The sequence below is a fragment of the Carassius auratus genome, unplaced genomic scaffold (genome assembly GCF_003368295.1).
Source record: "Carassius auratus strain Wakin unplaced genomic scaffold, ASM336829v1 scaf_tig00034061, whole genome shotgun sequence".
NCBI classification, from domain to species: Eukaryota; Metazoa; Chordata; class Actinopteri; order Cypriniformes; family Cyprinidae; genus Carassius; species Carassius auratus.
In genome coordinates this window covers 2,757-24,567 of record NW_020526120.1, presented here as the reverse complement: position 1 = coordinate 24,567, position 21,811 = coordinate 2,757, and the positions used below count along the sequence as shown (strand labels likewise).

General features: G+C 35.9%; 1 pseudogene; it reads right to left on the bottom strand.

Annotated features, from left to right (window-relative positions):
• Positions 1-5,288: 5,288 nt before the first annotated feature.
• LOC113081372 (low-density lipoprotein receptor-related protein 5-like) lies at positions 5,289-21,442 on the bottom strand (annotated as a pseudogene).
• Between the last annotated feature and the right edge of the window lie 369 nt (positions 21,443-21,811).

The following is a 21,811-nucleotide window of genomic DNA, read 5'->3' as shown; positions in this document are numbered from 1 at the left end:
TTGTTTTATAAACTCCACGAAAACAGATATGATATTTACAAACGTAGGCTCCTAGCCGGAATTTAAGAAATGTAATAATTACACATTTTAGAAGCAACATTTTAAGTGAAACTGAATCATTAGACACGCCCACGGCAGATAAGGCCAATAGAATTTAGTTGGATTTAAAATCCCTCGTCTGATTGGATCACGAGAATGTCAATCAAATACGGCTTTCAAAACTAAAGACGGCGATATCAAAACGTACATATTGCTGTATCCTACCTTCTTTGTAAGAGCCTGTCCCTTGAACGTATTCTTTTAAATTTCAACATATCCAAAACATATAAGGCAGCCACGGTTAATAGTTTATTCACAATGTTGCACAAAGCGACCCGTTCAGTGTCGCTTTCAGAATGGCTTTAACCGGCTCGAAAATTGCAACGCCCTAGCAACAGTAAGACGTCACGGTGATTGACATTTACATGATCCAATCAGCTTCGAGTGCGTGAACCACATATTACTGAATGGAGCATCCAGTTTCACCTCAAAGAAAGCTAATTATTTCAACATGAAATCGATAATATAAAACAGGAGTTGAATTCACATCAAGCTTTTATCATTCAAAATAAGTGTTTAAAGGCTATGTATGTATATGTATGCATATATGTAGATAGTTAACAGAAATAAATACATTTTAATTGAACAATGGCAAACCAACATGAAGTTGACTAGGCCTACATAAAACAGTAGTTTAATTTGTATATGAATTATAGACACATTATTAAATATGCATGTTTTAAAGTTTATGCATATAAAAACAGCCAGTCTGTCTAAAATCTGGCCCATTTTGCATTTTCATAGAATTATTTATTGGTGAACTATCTCTTTAAGAGAACCTGGTCCAGCTTTCTATAGCTTTTATATGTGTAAAAGTGTTTTGAAATTTCTTGTGCCCATTGATAAAATATGGGTCAAGAGGTCCGGGGCATATCTTTGTGCTCTATAGCCGGCCAGTGCAGACAGGCAATTACGGGTTTAGTGTAGCATGCCAAATAGGATCTGACGTGTGACCCTTGTGTTAAATGTGATGCATAAATCTACAGCGTCAGGCTGTGGAACTGATCTGTTACAGCTGATGACGGCTGTATTTCAGACATGCGAGATCTATTCTGTGCTGTGTGTTCCATATGCATAACTAAATCTGCAGTGGATTCATTGTATAGAGCAAAAGCAGCCAGATGTAATTTTTCTCATATGGGTCAAATTAACCCTATGATTCCACCGTGTTTCTGATTACAGACTGCCATGTGGGTTTCTATGACAAAAAAACATGATTTTACTAAAGCGGTTTTGCTCTAGGTAAAAAAATAAATAAATCAAACATGTGCATTTGATTGTCTACAAAAATCCTGCCTCTACTAATCAAAGATCATGTCATGAAAAGTGTGTAAAGTAAATGTTGTGGGCTCCTGGGGCCGTGCGAAAGATGTTTCTCATGTCATCTTTCATCAGACGGAGGCAGCTATCACGGTTATGGTCCAGTTTTTTTGTTCTCTTCATATATCTGCTGCACGCCATTGTGAAACAAGCAGCTAGATGAATACTCGAAGGAATGAAACATACATGTTCATGTTCATACATGGGAATTATGATCATGGGATAAAAATTCATTATACAATTCATTAACCACAGACTACTGGTGATTATATGCATTGTAAAAAATATTTTTCAAAGCTGTAAATAGCAAAGATATACTAAGAAAGTTCTATTTGTCTCATACTTTTCCTTTGTAATCACTTTGAGCCTTTTTTTATAAAACAAAAAGGATCCAATCTACAGAAGTCAATGGAACACAAAACTCAATATCTCAATACTGCTCAGAATGCAGTTAGCACGTTTTAAGGTGGTGATTATTATTATTATTATTTAAATATTTATGTTTGGCTTTATTATATTTATTTCCATTTTATAATTACACACTAAAATTTTGTATATAGGATTTACTCAGCAATTACTGGTAAATTTCATGCTTACAAAGAAATGGCAAGTAACCCCCCCCCCCCCCAACACATATATTTTTTTAATAATCTTCATTTTATTCACAACCTTGAAAAATATAGCTTTTCATTTAATTTCCAACACAACTTTTCCCATTTCATATAAACTTTTTACATTTTGGAGTTTTTAATACAAGTATTATATTTTAATTTACAAATTAAATTAAATTAAATTAAATATAGTCAGTATACAACACCACAATTAAATAATAAAAAGTATTTTTTATATATAAAAATAAAAAAAGCTTTTTTCAAATACCTTTATGCAATTCTTTATTTCATTTTATTAGACATTATTTATTATGTTTATTAACTGGTCCCCACAATTTTCAGGTTTTATTGTCTTTATAGGAACATTTGGTCCCTGCACACATGTAGTGACACCTTTTTCTTTTTTGAACATATAATCAGAAGCTCCAGGATGCTGATGTGTTTTCCATCCTGACATGTCGAAGCGTGTTCTCACGTGCCTTTTTTCCAAGCCGTGTTTTTAGCTCCTCTACTACACAAAGACAGACAGATGGGTGCACGGAGGGGTGTCGACATCATCTCCCCTCCCCTCCAGCCCAGTCAGGAGCCTCACAACATGTGTTCACTTCTGTCAAGTGCTGCCGAAGACAGGCCTTTAAGATGAAAAATGAGAAAGGAGAATGTACATTTAGTTCCCAACTGCTGAATATACAAGTTTAGGGCCCTGGGTCTCTGTGAAGTGACATTTGTGATACATTCATAAAATGATGGATACATTATGAAGTTATTTTCCAGTGTACTGCAGATAGCATAATCAAATTTTTAATAATTGCATGCAAAAATATTAAATAATAATAATAATAAATAAATAATAAGTAAAAATTCATTAGAATTTTTATTCTAGCATGAGTGAATTTCTGAATCTATCTGTTGACAATAAATGATTCAATACAGGAACAAGGTATTATTTTGAGTGTTATGGAGGGGGGGCATCTAGAACTCTTTTATAAAATACTTCTGGTTCAGTTTCTTCCACATGAGGGCAGCAGAAGACAAAACTCCGGACTCCTGGCAATGATCAAACAAACACACATTTATTTTATTACCCTAACATGCAATTCCACCACAGCAGTGTCACGTTCAACAATAACATTTCATAACGCTCTGTTTAGAGAGATTCAACGTGTTTCTGCATTCTTGCTCATGTTTGTTGGGTTAGCACTGGACTGAGACGCACCTTGCTCAATTCAATTAACAATAACTTTATAGAAGACTCCTCGTAATAACAGTCTTTCCTTCAACAAGCCAGGAACCCTTAAATGGAAAGTTGGATGCCTAAATATAAGAATAATGACAAGCACCATAACGTTAAAAGAGGACAATAATATTACATTTCTTAAAATAGAACCTTTATTATATATAAAAATGCTTTTGATACAAAAATTGTCACAAGTGTGCATTATATGAGGCATTTTTGTACACAAAACAAAGACAATGGTGGTGCACCGAAAAGCAGAAAGCTCCTTGGTGTGAGTGGATGGGACGATCCGGACAGATTCAGTCAATCCACTGACCTGCCAAAGTGGTATAAAAATCCAAATAAACTCCATTTAGTCACATTCACAATGTTAACTTGAGGGCAATGTAAAGAGATCAACAGCTTGAAACATAATCTGCATCATCTTTTGCATTACTTTTCTAGAATGGCTATTTTATTTAATCTAATATTTGCCTTTAAAGACACCGTTTTGTGTCTTTTTGCATGGCTAACTGTAAATACACAGTTAATGTAATCAGTCTGAGTTAAGAGGAAAACTCATTTCGTATCTTCTTCTACATCTAGAATTCTACACGCACGTCTAATTTCCGTAAGTGCTCAATTTGGCAAGAAGAAAAACTATTTCAAGATGGTTTTGATCAAACAGACGCACAATGTGTGCTCCAAATCCTACTCTTTTGAAATAACATTTCTTAAAAGAGGAAAATAATTTGATTCTTCAACTTCGCCAAAAAAAGGGGGGGGGAAATGAATCGGACTTTCAATTTGAAAACACACTTTCCGTCGAGTTTGTTACCACAGTATCATGGTAAGATTCACCACATATCCTTGTTCAAATCATAGCTTAGATTTACTGTATTATTGTTACTATAATTATTGATTTTAGGTTTTTACAAAGCACCTAAAATGAGTTCAGTCCATGAGATGTGATCAAATCCATGTAGTTCACTACAAAGCAGGTGACTTTCTGACCTTTAAAGAGACACTTTGTCATCATTTACTCACCCTCACGTTGTCCCAAACCCTTATGACCTTCCATCTTTTGTAGGACACAAAATTAGACGTTTAGCAGAATGTCAAAGCTGCTCTACAATAAAACTGAATGGTGACCATTGCTACCCAAGTCACTAGAGTTCATAAAGTCTCAAATATGTTGCTTTTTTGACTGATCCACATCCACTTTTATTATGGAAAAAAGCAGCTTGGACATTCTGCTAAATGTCTCCTTTAATGATTTACAGCAAAAATGCAGTCATGCAGGTTCAGAAGGACAAGATTTTCACTTTTAGTCGAACTGCCCCTTTAAAACGGAGGTCTGAACAAGACAATATCTCCTTCAAAGTAACGGCGTTTCACATGTAGATTCAGATATGCCTATACACAACCGAAGCTCTTTAGCTATGAGAGATTAATAACAATTTTACAATGGTCTATGGTCAGTTCTCATTATATAAACAAAACATTGTAGCTGGCTGTTTTCATTTGTCATTAATTACAGTAAAAGATGTATGTACAATAGCAGCAAACACACTTTTGGTAAACGGACAAACCAAACATATGCTTGGAATCGTATCATATTCACATAGAACAGAATCAAAACAAAACCTCGTGGCCGTTACAAAAAAAACAAACAAATTAATTATTTACTTAATTACACATATGTACAACTCCTCCGCAGCGGATGATTTTGGTGTCATTTTGGCCATCTGATTTGCATTTAAACTCCTTTTAAGTGGGATTATGAAAAAAGACAGATGATTAAACCACAACAATATTGGGAAAATATGCTCATATTCTGACCTATTGAAGAGCTTGTAACATGCTCATGGGGGGCACTTATAAAAAAAAATATCAGAACATAATTCACGCATGCAAGCACTGTCCTGGCACGACTGCTGTACATTTATTCAGGAAGAAAATATCAGGAAAACCCTTTCCGGTTCCTCCCTGAAAAGCTGAAATGTTTCTTGAACAAAGCGTGTGGAAAATAAAATAAAATCTTTGTTTCTACTTTTAAAACTATGTACAAAGCGTGGCCGTTTGCTGGGTGTCATGAGGAGTCCGTGCAGGGCGAGGGGGGCGGGGGGCACAGGTGGAAGTAGCTGCGTTCGGTGGAGGGCGAGGGGGGGCAGCTCTCCTCCGCTGACATGTACTGGCTGCGTGGGGGTGGGGGGCGGAGGGTAGGGGTCAGAGTCTGAATTGAGGTCCATGTAGTACTTGTTGCTTTTCCAGCGGCTGGTGGTGTAGTCGCTGTCACACACGTCTGTGCTGCAGGGGGTGGTGGGGGGCGCGACCCCTCGCATCACATACGGCCTGTGGAGTACAAACATTTAGAGATCAGGAACTTGAGCTTGAGATGTGTGACCTGTCCACCCATCTGTCATCTATTCAACAACCCTATTACCTATGCAATTATTCAACCATGCATTCATAAATCAGCATATATCTGATAAGCTATCTATCCACATCCCTATATACCAGCATACCTACCCTACCATTTCAAATATTTGAGTTACCTACCTACAGAACAACCTATCTACCCAAATTACCAGCATATTAACCCTACCACATCAGATATATGAGCAATCTACCCACCTCTCAGCATATCTACCTTCCCATCTACCAGAATATCTACCCTACCATTCCAGATATTTTGACTATCCACCTACCTTCCTACATATTAGCATATCTACCCTACCATACAAGATCTATCTATCTATCTATCTATCTATCAACCAAACCATACCAGATATTTGAAATAGCTATCTATCTACCCACCCCCCTTCCCATTCATTAGCATATATACCCTACAATTTCAGAAATGAGCTATCTACCTTCGTATGTACCTATCTACCAACCTCTCAGCATATCTACACGACCATATCTACCTTCCCATCTACCAGAATATCTACCCTACCATACCATTCCCATCTATCGAACCATACCAGATATTTGAACTACCTATCTATCTAACTCATTAACATATCTACCCTACCATTTTCAGAAATAAGCTGTATACCTTTGTTTGTACCTATCTACCTACCTATCAGCAAATCTACCCTACAATCACAGATATTTCATCCATCCATCCATCCATCCATCCACTCATCCATCCATCCACTCATCCATCCACTCATCCATCCATCCATCCGCTCATCCATCCATCCGCTCATCCATCCATCCACTCATCCATCCATCCACTCATCCATCCATCCATCCATCCATCCATCCACTCATCCATCCACTCATCCATCCATCCATCCATCCGCTCATCCATCCATCCGCTCATCCATCCATCCGCTCATCCATCCATCCGCTCATCCATCCATCCACTCATCCATCCATCCGCTCATCCATCCATCCACTCATCCATCCATCCATCCATCCACTCATCCACTCATCCATCCATCCATCCACTCATCCATCCATCCATCCACTCATCCATCCATCCATCCATCCATCCACTCATCCATCCATCCATCCAGGATCTCTGGATTAAAACACACCTGTAAGACCTGGTTGTAGATGGGCTGTTGGATGAATAAAAGACTTCTGCGTTGTAGAGTGAGCGATCTGTCGCTGGTGATGGAGGAGGGTTGAGCATCTATACACAGAAAAGTAAAAAAAAATAAAATACAAATTCGCTATTATATGGGATAATCCACAACAAAACAGACAATATAAAATATATGAAGGAGCCTTTAACTTTAAACTATAACAATAAACGAATGCATAGCACAGTACCTGAGGGTAAAAAGCTCCTTTGGTGCTGGAAGAGCTACTGGATGAAGCTCCCGTCACATGGTTCCTGTCGTAGAGAGGTGCCCCACTGCTGCTGCTGCCCATGAGACTCACTGAGCTCATCATGGACTTCCCACAGGAAATACCTGCGGCACAGCGAGACAGACTCATCACACACAGAAGACTCATCACAGGGAAAGACACATTATTCACCTTAAGAGACTGCAGCAGCTATCAAACAGCAGTAAAAGATTTTACCTGTAAAAGTACCGTGCTGTGAATTTGTGGGTGCGATGAAGTTGAGGGGCACGTGAGGGGTCCCGCTGATGTACTCATGTGGGAAGCCTCCGTTGGGGCCCTTGTAATGGCGACAAACAACTCTCTGACAGACAAAACACATGCCTCCCATAACAAAGACAGAGAGGATGATGCCGATGACGGGGCCGATGGTGCTGGTGTTGCGCTGAATGTTGTCGGGGGGCAAAGGTAAATCTGTGAAGAAGCCAAAAAGGGAAATTTTTTTTATCATAATTCGTTGCTTCATGCACGGTCAAACACCTCATGCTTTTTTCGGTATGGCAAACGTACCGCAGAAAAGCTCGTCAGATTTGTCTGTGCAGTCTGCGAAGGAGTCACACTGCTGTTTCTTCAGAATACACTGGTTGTTGCTACATCGGAACTGATTAGGCATGCAAATGGCTAAAGGGAAAAATGTGAGAGGATAGATCAGTGACTGACACAACAATTAGTCACTTGATAAAAGCTCACTTCAAGTTGCACATAATACACTGCGAATAATTATTGAATGAATTGAGTTAATCATTCGAGCCAATTCAGTGAGATGCCTGATTCAGTAAATAACTCCGAATCATTTTTACTGATTCAGACGAAAAAAATCTATTGATTTATTTGAATCCATTTGTTTTGAGGACAGCAAATTGACTATGTTTTGCACACAAGTGCATGCACTGTTTTGTCCTTCCAAGTATTTTTAACTAAATGCTATTGTACAAATCTAATAATGCATTATCGGTTCACAGAAAGGAGGAGAAGACAGCATTTCACCACATCTGGAATGAAGAACATTACAAAAAAATGGTCGATTACACTTCAGCTGCCTGCCAAAATAATGGCGTAATGGTTTTCATGAGACTAAAAATGCTGTGTGAAAGTTAAAAATCATGATTTGATTTTGAGGCAAATCTTGTAAGTTTATAGTATTTGTACATCCTGTTGAAAAAGAGAACTGCTTTGACTGGCTTGTCACGCTCATAACCTCAAGATTGTGTGTGTTTTTACAGAATCAGGCACAGGTGGAAATCCTGGTAAATCAGCAGCTTTAAACTGTGTAACAGTTGGACGTACTGGCGCAATCCTGTTCATCAGAGCCGTCCGCGCAGTCGGGTTCTCCGTTGCAGCGCAGCTGAGAGTCCACGCATTGGCCTTTGTCGCACTGAAACTGGAGCTCGGAGCAGATGGGACAGTTCATCTCGTCGCTGTGGTCTGCGCACTCTGCGATGCCGTCACAGCGCCAAGCCATGGGGATGCAGTCGATCTCGCCAGTAGAGCAGGTGAACTGCTCGCTAGAGCAGGTGGGAGGCTCTGAGGGGGGTTGTGGGTAAATATGTTATCAGCACACATGCATGAAAACCAATAGGTGTGTGTGTGTGTGTCTATATATATATATATATATATATATATATATATATATATATGTATATTTATTAACTTATTTATGTATACATGTACCTCCACAGCTGAGCAGATTTTGAAGCAGCACCAGGTGTGTGGGACACGAGCAGCGTGGCGTCCCATCACCCTTAGCAATGCAGATGTGGGAGCAACCTCCGTTGTCACGGGAACAAGGGTGGGAGGCTGTAAGGAAGATTAAAGGATAATTACACTCTTTAATCACAGGAACTCTGAGGCCACATGGTCTATGATTTTTGCAATTTAAACAAGGATAAATGGAGGTTTAAAACGCTCAACTACCAGTGTAAATTTGTTTAGGTGTTTTTGACTAGTCTGGCATTTCATTAAGGTAGTTAACAAAGAAACTGGGCTCTTTTTACAGGTTTCAAGACAAGCAAGCAACACATTTTTTTTATTTTATTTTAGCAAACAAGATTATATATAATGTTAAAATACTGAAATATCATCTGATTAAATATAATTTAGGACATAATATTTTAACTATATTAATAAAATGTAAAAACATAATATAATCATATATTTATGTTTTTATTAGATGTGATTAATCATTATGCACGTGTACATAATGCATTTATATGGTGTATATTTGTTATGTATATATAAATACACACACACATGCAGGTATATTTATATATTATATATAAAATATTAATTATATGAATGTAAATACATACATGTACATACATTCAAATATTTTCAAAATATATACTGTAAGCATGTATCTTTATAAATACATAAATATACACTGTGCACATATAAACAAAAATGTTTTTTCTTTTGGATGCGATTTATTGCGATTAATTATTCACCAGCACCAAATTTATACTACAGTAGATCAATATATTATCATAAGTGACATAAGATATCCATTAGAAAAGTTATAATAAATACATTTAAATGTAATTTAAGATAATATATAAATCATATGTGTATTATTATACTATAGTAGATAATTATATTATATAGTGCGGTAAATGACAGAAGACTTTTCTGTGCTGCCATCCATTATTCAAATATTATAATACATTTTAATATAAATTATAATAATGATTATAATAATTTATATTATATAACATTATATTAATATACAGGTAGCTCACAAGGAACAAAGCTAATGTTTTTTTTTTTAAATGTAAGAAACAGCTCTGGCTTTACCAAACTCCTCTGGCTCCATGTACTCCACCGCATGGATGCCGGTCAGGTACTGGAGTCGCCCCTGAATGCGGGTCCTCTTCTCTCCGGTCAGCTTATCCACGCATTCGATCATCTGCTGCTGTTTGTCGATCCAGTACAGGTGATCACCCAACACAGTCAGACCGACAGGCTGAAGGATGTTGGAGTCCTGGAGAACGATACGATTGGCCCCTAGGAAGCAAACAAAGAGATCCGCAGAGTCATAATTCAAGTTTTTCAACGGTATCACGTTATAAATCCTATCTTTTGGGCCTTTGTGTTGGTCATTTGGCTGAAGAGTAGGGTCCTGTTGCGTAAGGAGATTAGCCATGGCTTAAGGTGTGATCATCTGTCTTATGCTAACATCAAACATCAGAGCTCAGCATCTGGAGAGACTTTGTATTCTGGCAGCTCACTGGCAATAATAAAGCAATCGAGTGATTTTCTGACAAAGGCACTTAAATAACCTCAGAAGAATAAACTAAGATACAGTCCATCAAATTCTTCATTAGAGCTTGTCAATGCATATACCAGGTTAAGACAACACAGACTATACTGTTTTGATTAGTTTAGACTGGATGGTATTGATAATATACAGTGCAAGTATAGATAGTGCCTGGCCTGTGCTCTCGGCCAGTATTTGTTTGGTTTCCATAGCTATGTCATTTGACATGTTTAGAAGATCAGATCTCATTGGAGAGGTCAGGAGTTGTCCTTGTTTCATATGGCGTTCCAGGATACTGCAGAACTGATTGCAATCAATTTGCCCACAGGCGAAACAATACAAGACAGGAAAAAAAAAACATTCTGAGCACGAGATTCAGTGACATTTATGGTTACATGTGACCTAATCCTTCTGGCAAATTTGTGACATCAAAATTGATCTTTAAAATAAATGACTAACATTGAACTGCATGGGAACATTTCGTTTTTCAAGTATTAAATCATGAAGTTTTGGTCCGATATTACAAACAAAACAATTTTCGTTATTACGAATCTATTTTACATTACTTTTGTGTTAGCAATTCATTTTATTTTTAAAACCCCACTTTAACTCTATAATTGTTATACTGATTATTAGGTATGCACAATATACTGTTATTTTACTATTATTTATACAGATAGCATTATTGTAGTTATTTCTATTTTTTTATTAGATTTTTCTTCAGTGATCATTTTAACTGTAGTTTAAGTTTTAATAATTAGGTTTTTTAATTAAAATTTTAGTTTTAGTCATTTCAGTACTTCATAAAGCAGCTAACTGAAATAAATTAAGTTGAAGTTGAAGTTTGATCCAATATTTTATTTCATTCCAGCTATACTTAAATTAACAAAAACTATTTTCAAATTTGTAAGTTTTAGTTAAATAATAACAACACTGATTCAAACAATATTTAAATATCGGCAGATTTGAGCAATTTATTGTAAACTTATTGTAAATATAGCTTAATTACCAAAAATCTCAAAATGACTATCCACTGTACATTTTAATCCAGTGATTTTAGTTTTTATTTAACAGTACTCAGACAAAATTGTACAGATGTCATAATAAAGGCCTTAACATGAGATATGCGAGCAAATAATGTAGTAGTATTTACCAGACAGGTCACTGCTCTCAATCCGCTTCAGGTCTGCATCCACCCAGAACAGTTTGCCCAGCTTGTTGTCCAAAGCCAGTGCAACAGGGCGGATCAAGCCGGTTGTGAACAGGGATTCACGCTCCGTCCCATCCAAAGATGCACCTTCGATTTTAGCTGAACGATCCTGGACAGTAGTGAAATACATGTATCTGTGGAAAAAAAAAAAAGTTTGGAAATTACATACCATTTTCCTAATAGTAAAAATATGCCGTAAAAATGTGACTAAAAATGTGGCTTTAATTGGATTATGCAAACATCTTTCAAGATGTTTCAACATCTATCAACATAATAAAAGTGTTAGTAGTAAATTATGTTATTGCATTGCATAACAAACACATGCTCTTTAGCAATGGATAAACATTCATTTGTTGAACGGAGGGAAGATCTTTGATGGGGCCATGTTGTTTTGACTGTGTGGGAGAATTGGTGTGTATCTTCACACAACCCAATAGCCCTTTAGCTCTAATGTTATGTCTAGACTAGTCTGTGATAACTCTCAAAAGTGCGTTTTCTCCTTTGTTTCCAGTTGCAGTCTGGGAAACCCACAATTTGCATCTGTTAGCAATTTTTCTCGGCTTAAAAGAACAGAACACTGATACTGATATCATACAGTACAGTGTCTTTAAAAATGAGATAAACTATTACAACAACAAAGCAAACCACTTAAAAACAGTTACCTCCTTTGGGAATCATTTGGGGGATCTACATTATATGTGATGCATTTCCAATGCTAAGATGGGAACAGAAAAAATGAATAAACCCCAAAATTGGTTTGGCTGATGGATCTGAAGATGCCTTCTCTGAGTCAGAGCACTATGGAGTATGTACTTGCTAAACATCTGCCAATGTCTGACTTTAGCGCGGGGGAATGTAGCATATTGCGTATTAAATTTCCCACCTGTGACGTTAAACAAATCCTTATGCGAACATCTTTGAAGATGTTTTGAACCTGAACGATCTGAAAAACTAGGTAAAGCAATGCTTCATCAATTTTACGACATTTTGAGGTTGTCGGATATGACAGCATTTTGGATCCAGATCCAACGACTAGCTTATACGAACTTTCAGAGAGGGGTTAGCAAATTGTTTTGATCAGTGCAAATAAGGCACACCTAGTGAAATTAGGTATAAAAAAAAAAAACCCTGGGAACATCGATAGCCTTGTGGGCAGCGTACTGAAATACAGCATTGTTGCGCTATGGTTGTCCAAAATTCGAGGACCTTTCCCATTCCAGGCCTTCCCTTTCCCATCTATTCTAATGTAATAAAAGGCGAAAATGCAAAAAAAAAAATTGTACAAAATAAATAAATAAAAGATTAGAAATGAAATAAAATAAAAATGTTGCCTTTTTATTTATGATTTATTTTTGCCATTTTATTTTGCCTTTTATTATAATAGGACAGATAATAACTGACAGGAAGCAAAGTGGGAGAGAGAGAAGGGGGCAGGATTGGGAACTGTCCTTGAGTCAGGATTCGCTGTATGTTGGCGCGCTGCCCAGAAGGCTATCAGCACGAGTTGACTTTTTAACTGCGATACTTTTCCTAAATACTTTGTTTTACCTAAAATGACTAAGACTAAAACTGAAATACATATAAATCAAAATGATACAGAAATACAAAAAAAATAAAAATATTTAAACAAATAAAATGTGCATATAAATTATTAAATGTGAATGAAATTAAAACAGCCCATTTAAAATATTAATACATACTATGAAAATATATAAATAATACTAAAAAACATGCTGATTCTATTTAGCCATCTCATAAACAAAGCAGCACAATCGGTCTAGTTAGGGATAAATGGGAAACTAAATAAAGGGTTAAATGCAATGATCTTGATCTAAAATATGCCTGTATTTGTGCCATAATTTGTCTGTCCTGCCACTCTTGTGGGAGACGTCCCCTCCACCCCACCCAGACCAGGCTGTGAGGGTGAGACGTAAATAGAAAACCCACTGATGACGGTCAAACTAACAATGGGACACACACAATTACAGTGCATGTAGCCAACGCCTGCGTATGGTCGACCCGCGAGTGAGCACCGCAGCACGGGGACCACAGAGGGCCATCTGTTCCACATATTTGGCTATTGGAGAGGCCTGGATGAAATCAAGAGTTTTCCTACAATATGAAAGAAATGGCGAAGTGCCCCGTCATTAGCGTATCCAGTTCTGTGCTGTAATTTTAAGTCCGCTGGCCATAAATCAATAAACATTTGATAAGTTGCTGTTAAGTTCATGGAAAGGAGCCAAACCGAAGCTGAATAATAAAATCTGGCCCGAGGTTATGGATGAGCAGTTAAATTTAATGCAGGTTGTAATGATAATGACATGCCCTATATTTTATTTGCTAATTAATAATTGTACCCTTTCTCAGCGTTCACCACGATAGCACGTGGCTTGTCCACGTCATCCTTCAGGACCTCCCCGATCACATGGCCGTCCATGCGATGGATGTTGATGGTGTTGGTGGTCTCGCAGGTCCAGTAGACGGTGCGACTGTAGGGGTCCAGACTCAAGTCATGAGGCTGCTTTGGGTGGAGGTTGGTTGGGGTCATCACTGTGGATGCCTGGATAATTCAGATGACATCAATTTAAATTAGGACTCCTAACATACAATTACATGATATGCTGAGTAATGAATTAAATTAAACATTCCATATCATATCAGATATCAATTTCATGAAAATAATACCAAAAGTGGATTGAAAATGGGTTTAGATAACAAATATTTAAATATTACAATTATTTACTTAAACAATAAGTATTATTATTAACATGATATATTGTAATATCATTATTAATAGTAACAATATTTGCAACTATCAAGATACTACTACTAATACTATTTTATATTATATATATATATATATATATATATATATATATATATATATATATATATATATATATATATATATATATATATAAGCTGAATAATAAATCAAATTAATAAAAAATTCCATATCATAACATATAATATGATATAAATTTCATGAAAATCATACAAAAAGGGCATCAGAAATGGTTTTAAATTACAAATATAGAAGTATTTAAATTAAATATTATTTTATTATTATTAATAATAATAATAATAATAATAATAATAATAAGTATTGCTGTTATTAATATAATAATGTAATATATTATAATAATGTTATTAATGTTAATAACTAAATTGTTTATGATCAACATACTACTACTACTAATAATAATGATAATACAAAAAGATTTCTTTGTAAAAACCAACCCACTGTTTGTATTATATTAATTTTGGGATAATTATAATAATTTACCGTCAACATAATTACACAATCTAAATGATTAGACAAATTAACAACAAATAATAACATGTTTTAATAATAATAATAATATTGTTTACTTTAAATAAATTATATATTATAATGAATTATAATTATATTATATATAATATATTCAAATAATGGATCAATTAAGCAATAAATACAGTGAGTATACTATCATGATCAAGTAACATCAACATTGTTTGAGTGAACAGTCACCTGACTGCCGTCGTCTCGGGCGCTGCGGATGTTTTGTCGGCCATCCACCCAGTAGACCAGGCGTTCCAGAGGGTCAAAGCTGATGGCACGCAAGTTCTTCATAACGTGGATCGGTAGAATCATGTCTGGACTCTGTTCTCCCAGGACCATTCGGCTGATGGAGCTCTTCTGGCTGAAGAGCAGGAAGCTAGAGGGCGCTGTTGAGCAAAACAAGAGGAAGGTGAGAACGAAGGATCCAAACTCAGTTACAGGAGCACAGGTCAACAATGGACATCTCCGAGCCAGCTCCATTCCTCTGATCAGAAGAGGAAGGTCAGCTAAATGCAATCATACGAACTGAACGCAATCAGACTTTCCCTCCAGGCCATGAAAGAATGAAGAAACAAGAGGGAGTAAAATCACAAGTAGAAACACATTAGCGTTGCCAAGACCTCTGCACTATTGGCCAAATGCTCTCACATACTCTCCCTGGTGCGCTTGTTTAATCCAAGTTCTCTAATTTTTAAGCTTATAAGGAATTAAATGCATATGACTGAGTTTTGCATGGCCGGGAGCCATTGTTTTCTAATGCCGTTTAAAACTGCCAACTACATCTTAAAACCCATGACTCACTTTAATGTCTGTAAAACCCAGTGAACTTCATGGCTGGGAGACCGTAGATTACTTTACCCCCGATGGCTGTTAAAATCTCCAAACAGTGCATTTTAATAAGGGTTCAGCAATAAGGACAATATTATGGAATAAAAACAACAATAAATTAAAATAATTAGAAGCCAAAGGAGAAACAATGGTAAAAAAATGCCGCAACTTTGAACACTTTACATTTTCCTTCTAAACCCTCTATGCCAAAAAACTCACAGCTGCAGTTGCGTCCGTTCGCCTCCAGGGTGTAGTGGGAAGCGCAGCGGCACTGGGCTCCAGAGGGTGACGCTAGGCAGAGGTGGGCGCAGTTGCCATTGTTCTGCGAACACTCGTTGGCACCGTCTTGTCTGGAGGAGTGGAAAACCAGGATGTCCATGACATACTCCAGGTGCCCCTGCACCACCGTTCGGTTCAAGCCACTGCGTTTGTCGGCCCGCTCGATGCTGCGCAGGTTCCAGTCGGTCCAGTAGATGTAATCGCGATACTGAGTCAAGCCAAACGGATGAGGGAGATCGTCAGCCACTATCTCTCTCTGCAAACCTGAGGACGATAAACCAAGAACATTGGACGGTCAGATATCGTACGGTTTAAGAGGCATTTCTGATGATTGTGGGGTTTTTAAAACCTAGGATTTTTCACCTTGCATGTTTGTGGACTCAATCATGCAGGTGTCCAGGTCTGTCCAGTACAGTCGCTGGTCGATGAAGTCAATCGTGAGACCGTTGGCCCGGCCCACTTTGTCCACCAAAGTCATGATGTTACTGCCATCCATGTGAGCTCGAGCTATCCTGGGTCGACCTCCCCATTCTGTCCAGTACATGTACCTGCAAACCCAAATCATTTACTTGACTGCAGATCTAACAAAACTAGAAAGAACTTTACTTGTCATCATACTGACAAATATTTGCTTAATTTTGCCAAAATTGGTAATTTTCAACTCTAAAATTAACAAACAATAAATTAGTCATTTCCTACATAGTTCCTAATTTATTTGCATTAATAAATATTTGATAAATAAGAATATAACATTTAGAAAATAATTATTAATATATACTGAAATTACTAATATTTATGTACATGTATACAAAAATATTTCAAACCATTTTATTATTACATTTTTTTATTAAATTTCTTTATAAAATAGAGTAAATGAAAGAATGTTTAATCTAATTTTTAATCTAAAATACATGTACTATTCATTTATTACTCATTTTTATTTGCTATGCAATTAATAAAATATGTATTAATCATACATTAAAACATTTAATTAAAATTCATTAATAACAACTAAAAATGATAAAATTGATTTGATTCTGAAGTTACTAATATTTGTTTTGAAATATATAACACTTAAATAGTATAGTGATATGTATTATTTATAAATAAAATCAACATATAACACATAAAATAGAATGTATGAATAAATTACAAATTAATGTTTAATAAAGACAGTAAAAAAATAAAATAATGTACTATTAATTTATTTTTCATTTTATTTGCTATGCAATTAATACAATTATTATTATTATTATTATTATTATTATTATTATTACAATAATTATACTGATATTACTAATAAAAATATTTACAGTTTAATTTATTTAAAAGATATTTAATCAATATAATCAATAAAGGAATGTCTAGCTAAAGCAAAAAAAAAACAAAACAACGAATAGTTGCAATATAATTAATACAATATTAATTATATTGATTATTCATAAATTAATACGTGTTTAATTAATATGAAGTTACATTAATGATACTTAAGTTATTATATTTATAGATAATATTTAAAAATTATAATATTAATATGTATTTGTTTATAAACAAATTTGTCAAAATTATAATTAATAAATGTTTAGTCTAGCTTCAGCAAAAGCTTGTATGACAGGTTAAAACTTAAAAGATTAGCGAGGCTGAGCAGCCAATGTTAAACAATGTAAAGACGTTACTTTCCCCCCGTCAGGTAAGCAAGCAGTGAAAAGCACACCTAACCAACCCCTCAGCCCACTCAATACACCACTGGGCTAAGAGTCAACTGAGTCAACACCTCTCAGTGTTAAGGTGAGAAGAGACAATGCTGAAGAATGCGTTGGCTAATAGAGGCAGTCGTGCCTCAGAAGCCACAGGAATGCCTGCTGGGCGCTGGAGGACATGACTTCACTCCTCTGAGCCACATGCAGCGGCTGCGGCATGTTGGCACTTGTCTTCTGCCACACATACAACTTGATGCCCCGAGGACATGCTATAATACCAATGAGTGTGTCTGTGTTGGAGTATGAGGGCGTTAAATCAGATATTTAACTATTGGTGATCGATTAGCATAACTACAAAATGTAGGAAGCCTCCGGTTCACCAAAACACAAATGGATGGGTGAACACGTGAACAATAAACAGTGCGCATGCAACATGGTTAAAGTGACATGCAGTGAATTTAAGGGGGGGATTGTTGCTAAAGGAGTCAGAGCAGGACTAAAGCTAGTGTTCCTACCCACTGGCAGGATCCAGAGCAAGAGAGCGAGGGTTATCCAGGTCTTTGCAGACCAGCACTTGTCGGTACTGGCCATCCAGATGGGCCACTTCAATACGGTTGGTGCCCGTATCAGCCCAGTAGAGGTTTCGACCCATCCAGTCCACAGCCATACCCTCAGGATAGTCCAAGCCAAACTCAATGACCGGTTCCACCAAACTGCCATTCATGAAGGCTCTGCTGATAGTCTAAACAAGAAAAGCAATCAAGGAAGTGACTAAATACTCAAAACTAAGAGTATTAATAATAATACACACACACACACACACACACACATACACACTAACAATCACAAAATTGTGCAAAAATATTTTTATAATTATGTGTATAAGAACATTTATCTACAACTCTAAATAATATCAATGCTGCTACACTTCATGTACATACATACATACATACATATATACACACATATGTACACACACACACTATATTCCATAATCCTTAAGAACACACTTATTTACCTGTCACTAATTTTTTTTCCAAATGCTGCTATACTCATGCATGTATCAATGTCCTGTTTATGTACCTTTAACTACCTATTGTTCATACCTTTAAGTACCTATTTTACAGTGTGTTTTTTTTTTTTTTGTAGTATATTTGTATAAATGTGTCACCGTTGCTCCCTGATGGAACTATGTTTCGCTTTTAACAATTGCCATGCAATATGGACTTTGTAATATATAATGTTATATAATATATAATTGTTTACATTAATTCAATTATCAGAATAAGAATAAAATGTATTAACTAATTGATTAAACACATTTGAGCATGAAATAACCTGCTAATAGAAACATCATTATCATCATTATCTGACAATGATGTTATTCATTTATATCTAATATTTAGAAATCGTAATGTTTTACATTTATTTATTCATAAAAAAATGCTAGTTAGTGCTGGTTTAGCTGGTGGAGTGGTATCACCATACTGTTCACCAGCACAGTCTTCTAATAACCTTTGTTGTGGTTTTACAATTTAAGTTATCTTAAATGAGCAATACAAATGTCTTCATCACAAAACTGAAAAATACAGGCTGCTTTAGACCTTTCGAGGTGAAACATCTTGGACTTTTTCCCCACTGACATTTTAAATCTGAGTGCAACAGCTGCTTTGGGTTAGAAGATGATGGCATCGTTTTATCATCCTCCAGTGCGAGGTAAAAATCGACAGCTAAACTTTTCATAATCCTTGGTTTACTTTTACTTTGATTTTAATGTACAATGGCTCACTTAAAACTTTCTTTTTTTTAGACACACTGAAGTTAAAAAGTTAAAATCACGATGGACACAAAAGTAGTCCGTACCTTGGTGATGACATCAGTCCAATAGATCCTGTTTTCCAAAACATCAAAGTCAAGTGCGGTGACCTCCTTTACCCCGGTGAGCGGGATGGGCACGTCGTTGCTGTTGGTGCCCAGAGAGATGCTGCGTATGTCAGCACGGTTGGTGAAGAGCAGGAACGCTTCTGGAACCACACAAGTGCGCAGGTCACTCAGCAACTCCAAGCCCATGGGGCAGGCGCAGCTTAGACCCTGAGGCCGATGGAAACACAGGTGACTGCAGCCGCCGTTGTTCTCCGCACAGCCGTTAGTGCCTGAACACACACAAATAGAGATCTATAGATCAGCTTCATGGACATGCATTGATCTCACAGCGATTTATTGTTGCTGTTTGAAGTCCTTCTATTAGTTTTGTGGCAGAAACCATTTTTTATTCAATTAATCTATTTATAAATTAATTATTACACAAATATAATTCTGTCAGGATCACTATCCTCAAAATTACTGACAATTAGTATACAGTTTGGTTTGGTGGTACATGCAGCCTGTCATGAATGAGCAGGGAGAGCAGCAATAATAACCCCCAAGTGTAAACAGAACAGAATATCAGCAGATATCATTCATGTACTTAATGATATTTAAGAGTAACACATTATTTAAGATAAAAGGAGTCTGATTCAATGAGGAATATCAGAAAGCCAAGTCCTGACTGTGGCAAAAGGAGGAGCTGGGGATGGAGGAGGGTAATTTGCTCCTGAGCAAACGAAAAAAGGGTGATAAACGGAGTCAGCCGATGCAAGCTTGACTCACGTGACCTGCCAGAACTAACGCTATATGCTTAATAAATATTTCCAAAAACAAATAATAAAAAATCTATTATATCTATTGCAATTTATATTTATCAGTGTTATTTTAGTATCTTTTACACTACATACTATAATTTATTATTTCAGATATTTTTTTCTTGTTTATAATATTATCAATATTTAAAAAGGTATTCATAAATTATTTCAAAACAATTTATTAAAATGTATTATTCTAAACACTCCAACAATTTTTTTAATTATTTATATCAATATAAACAAAAATATTATTATTAAAACGATTTTTGTTCACAAGTATGAATCAATAAAAAAGAAACAATTATTTATATATAAATAATTATTAAATAAATAAAATCTAAGTAAAAAATATAAAATACCATCAAATAAATAATAATTGCATTTAGCATATTACTTATCATAATAAGTAATTTACTAAGATTTCACGGGTATTTAAAATATTTTTTTAAACAATACAAAAGGTGTTCCAGGCTTGGCATTTTTAGTCCAGATTTCTAGAAGAATCAATAATTAGCAGAGGTATTTCACAGCAACACATCTTAATACGTTTCCACGCAATTATAAAAAAAAAGTAACTAGTACTAAAAAAGTAAGTACATTTTAAAATGTAATCCAGATTACATGTAATCAGTTACTACACAGCACTGCATACTGTTCTGATTTTCAAATGTACCTTTCAGGTCAGAATAGTTTTAAAAGTAAGAAAGTCTTACCAAAGGTCTCTGAGACTTTTGTGGCTTTGAGACCCATGAGGTCAGGGAGCTGCTCGACGATGACCTCACGTGTGGTATTGGTGATGTGAACTCTTTCGATGCTCCTCCTCTGCCAATCCGTCCAGTAGATATACTCTCCCAGCAGCGTAAAACCAAAGATATGAGGTAGTTTGTCCTCTAGAATGGTCATCCTATTAGTGCCATCCACATTAATGACCTGTAACATTTTTTTTAAATCAGTTAGGTTTTGTCCTTGGTCACCGTTCATCTTCACAGCATGAATATCTCCTTTTGTGTTTCACATAATAAAGAAAAGTAATACAACACATTAGGAAGAGAAGTTTTTATGTTTAAATGAACTAGGCCTATCTCTTTAAGAAAATTGACAAATGTAGGTGGTCAGATCAAACGATTTCAATTAACAGCAGAAAACAGGAAATAAATGAACAAATCAGCCTGGATCTGTTTACGTTCGCCAAACAGCTGTACACCACATGCACCATTGGACAGATCTCCAAATACTCAGATATTTGAACTGCCATAATTGCAGTATCCTAATCCAAACCAGCTAGGATTTCCCAATTGTGGAAAAAAAAATCCCCAACCAAATATGTAACTGCCAAAAGAGTAGCTATTTTAAGTCATTACAGAGTACGCAAGCTTGAGCATGACTCTTTGAATCTCTACGCTTAGTGTTTTTTTTTTTTTTTCACTAAAG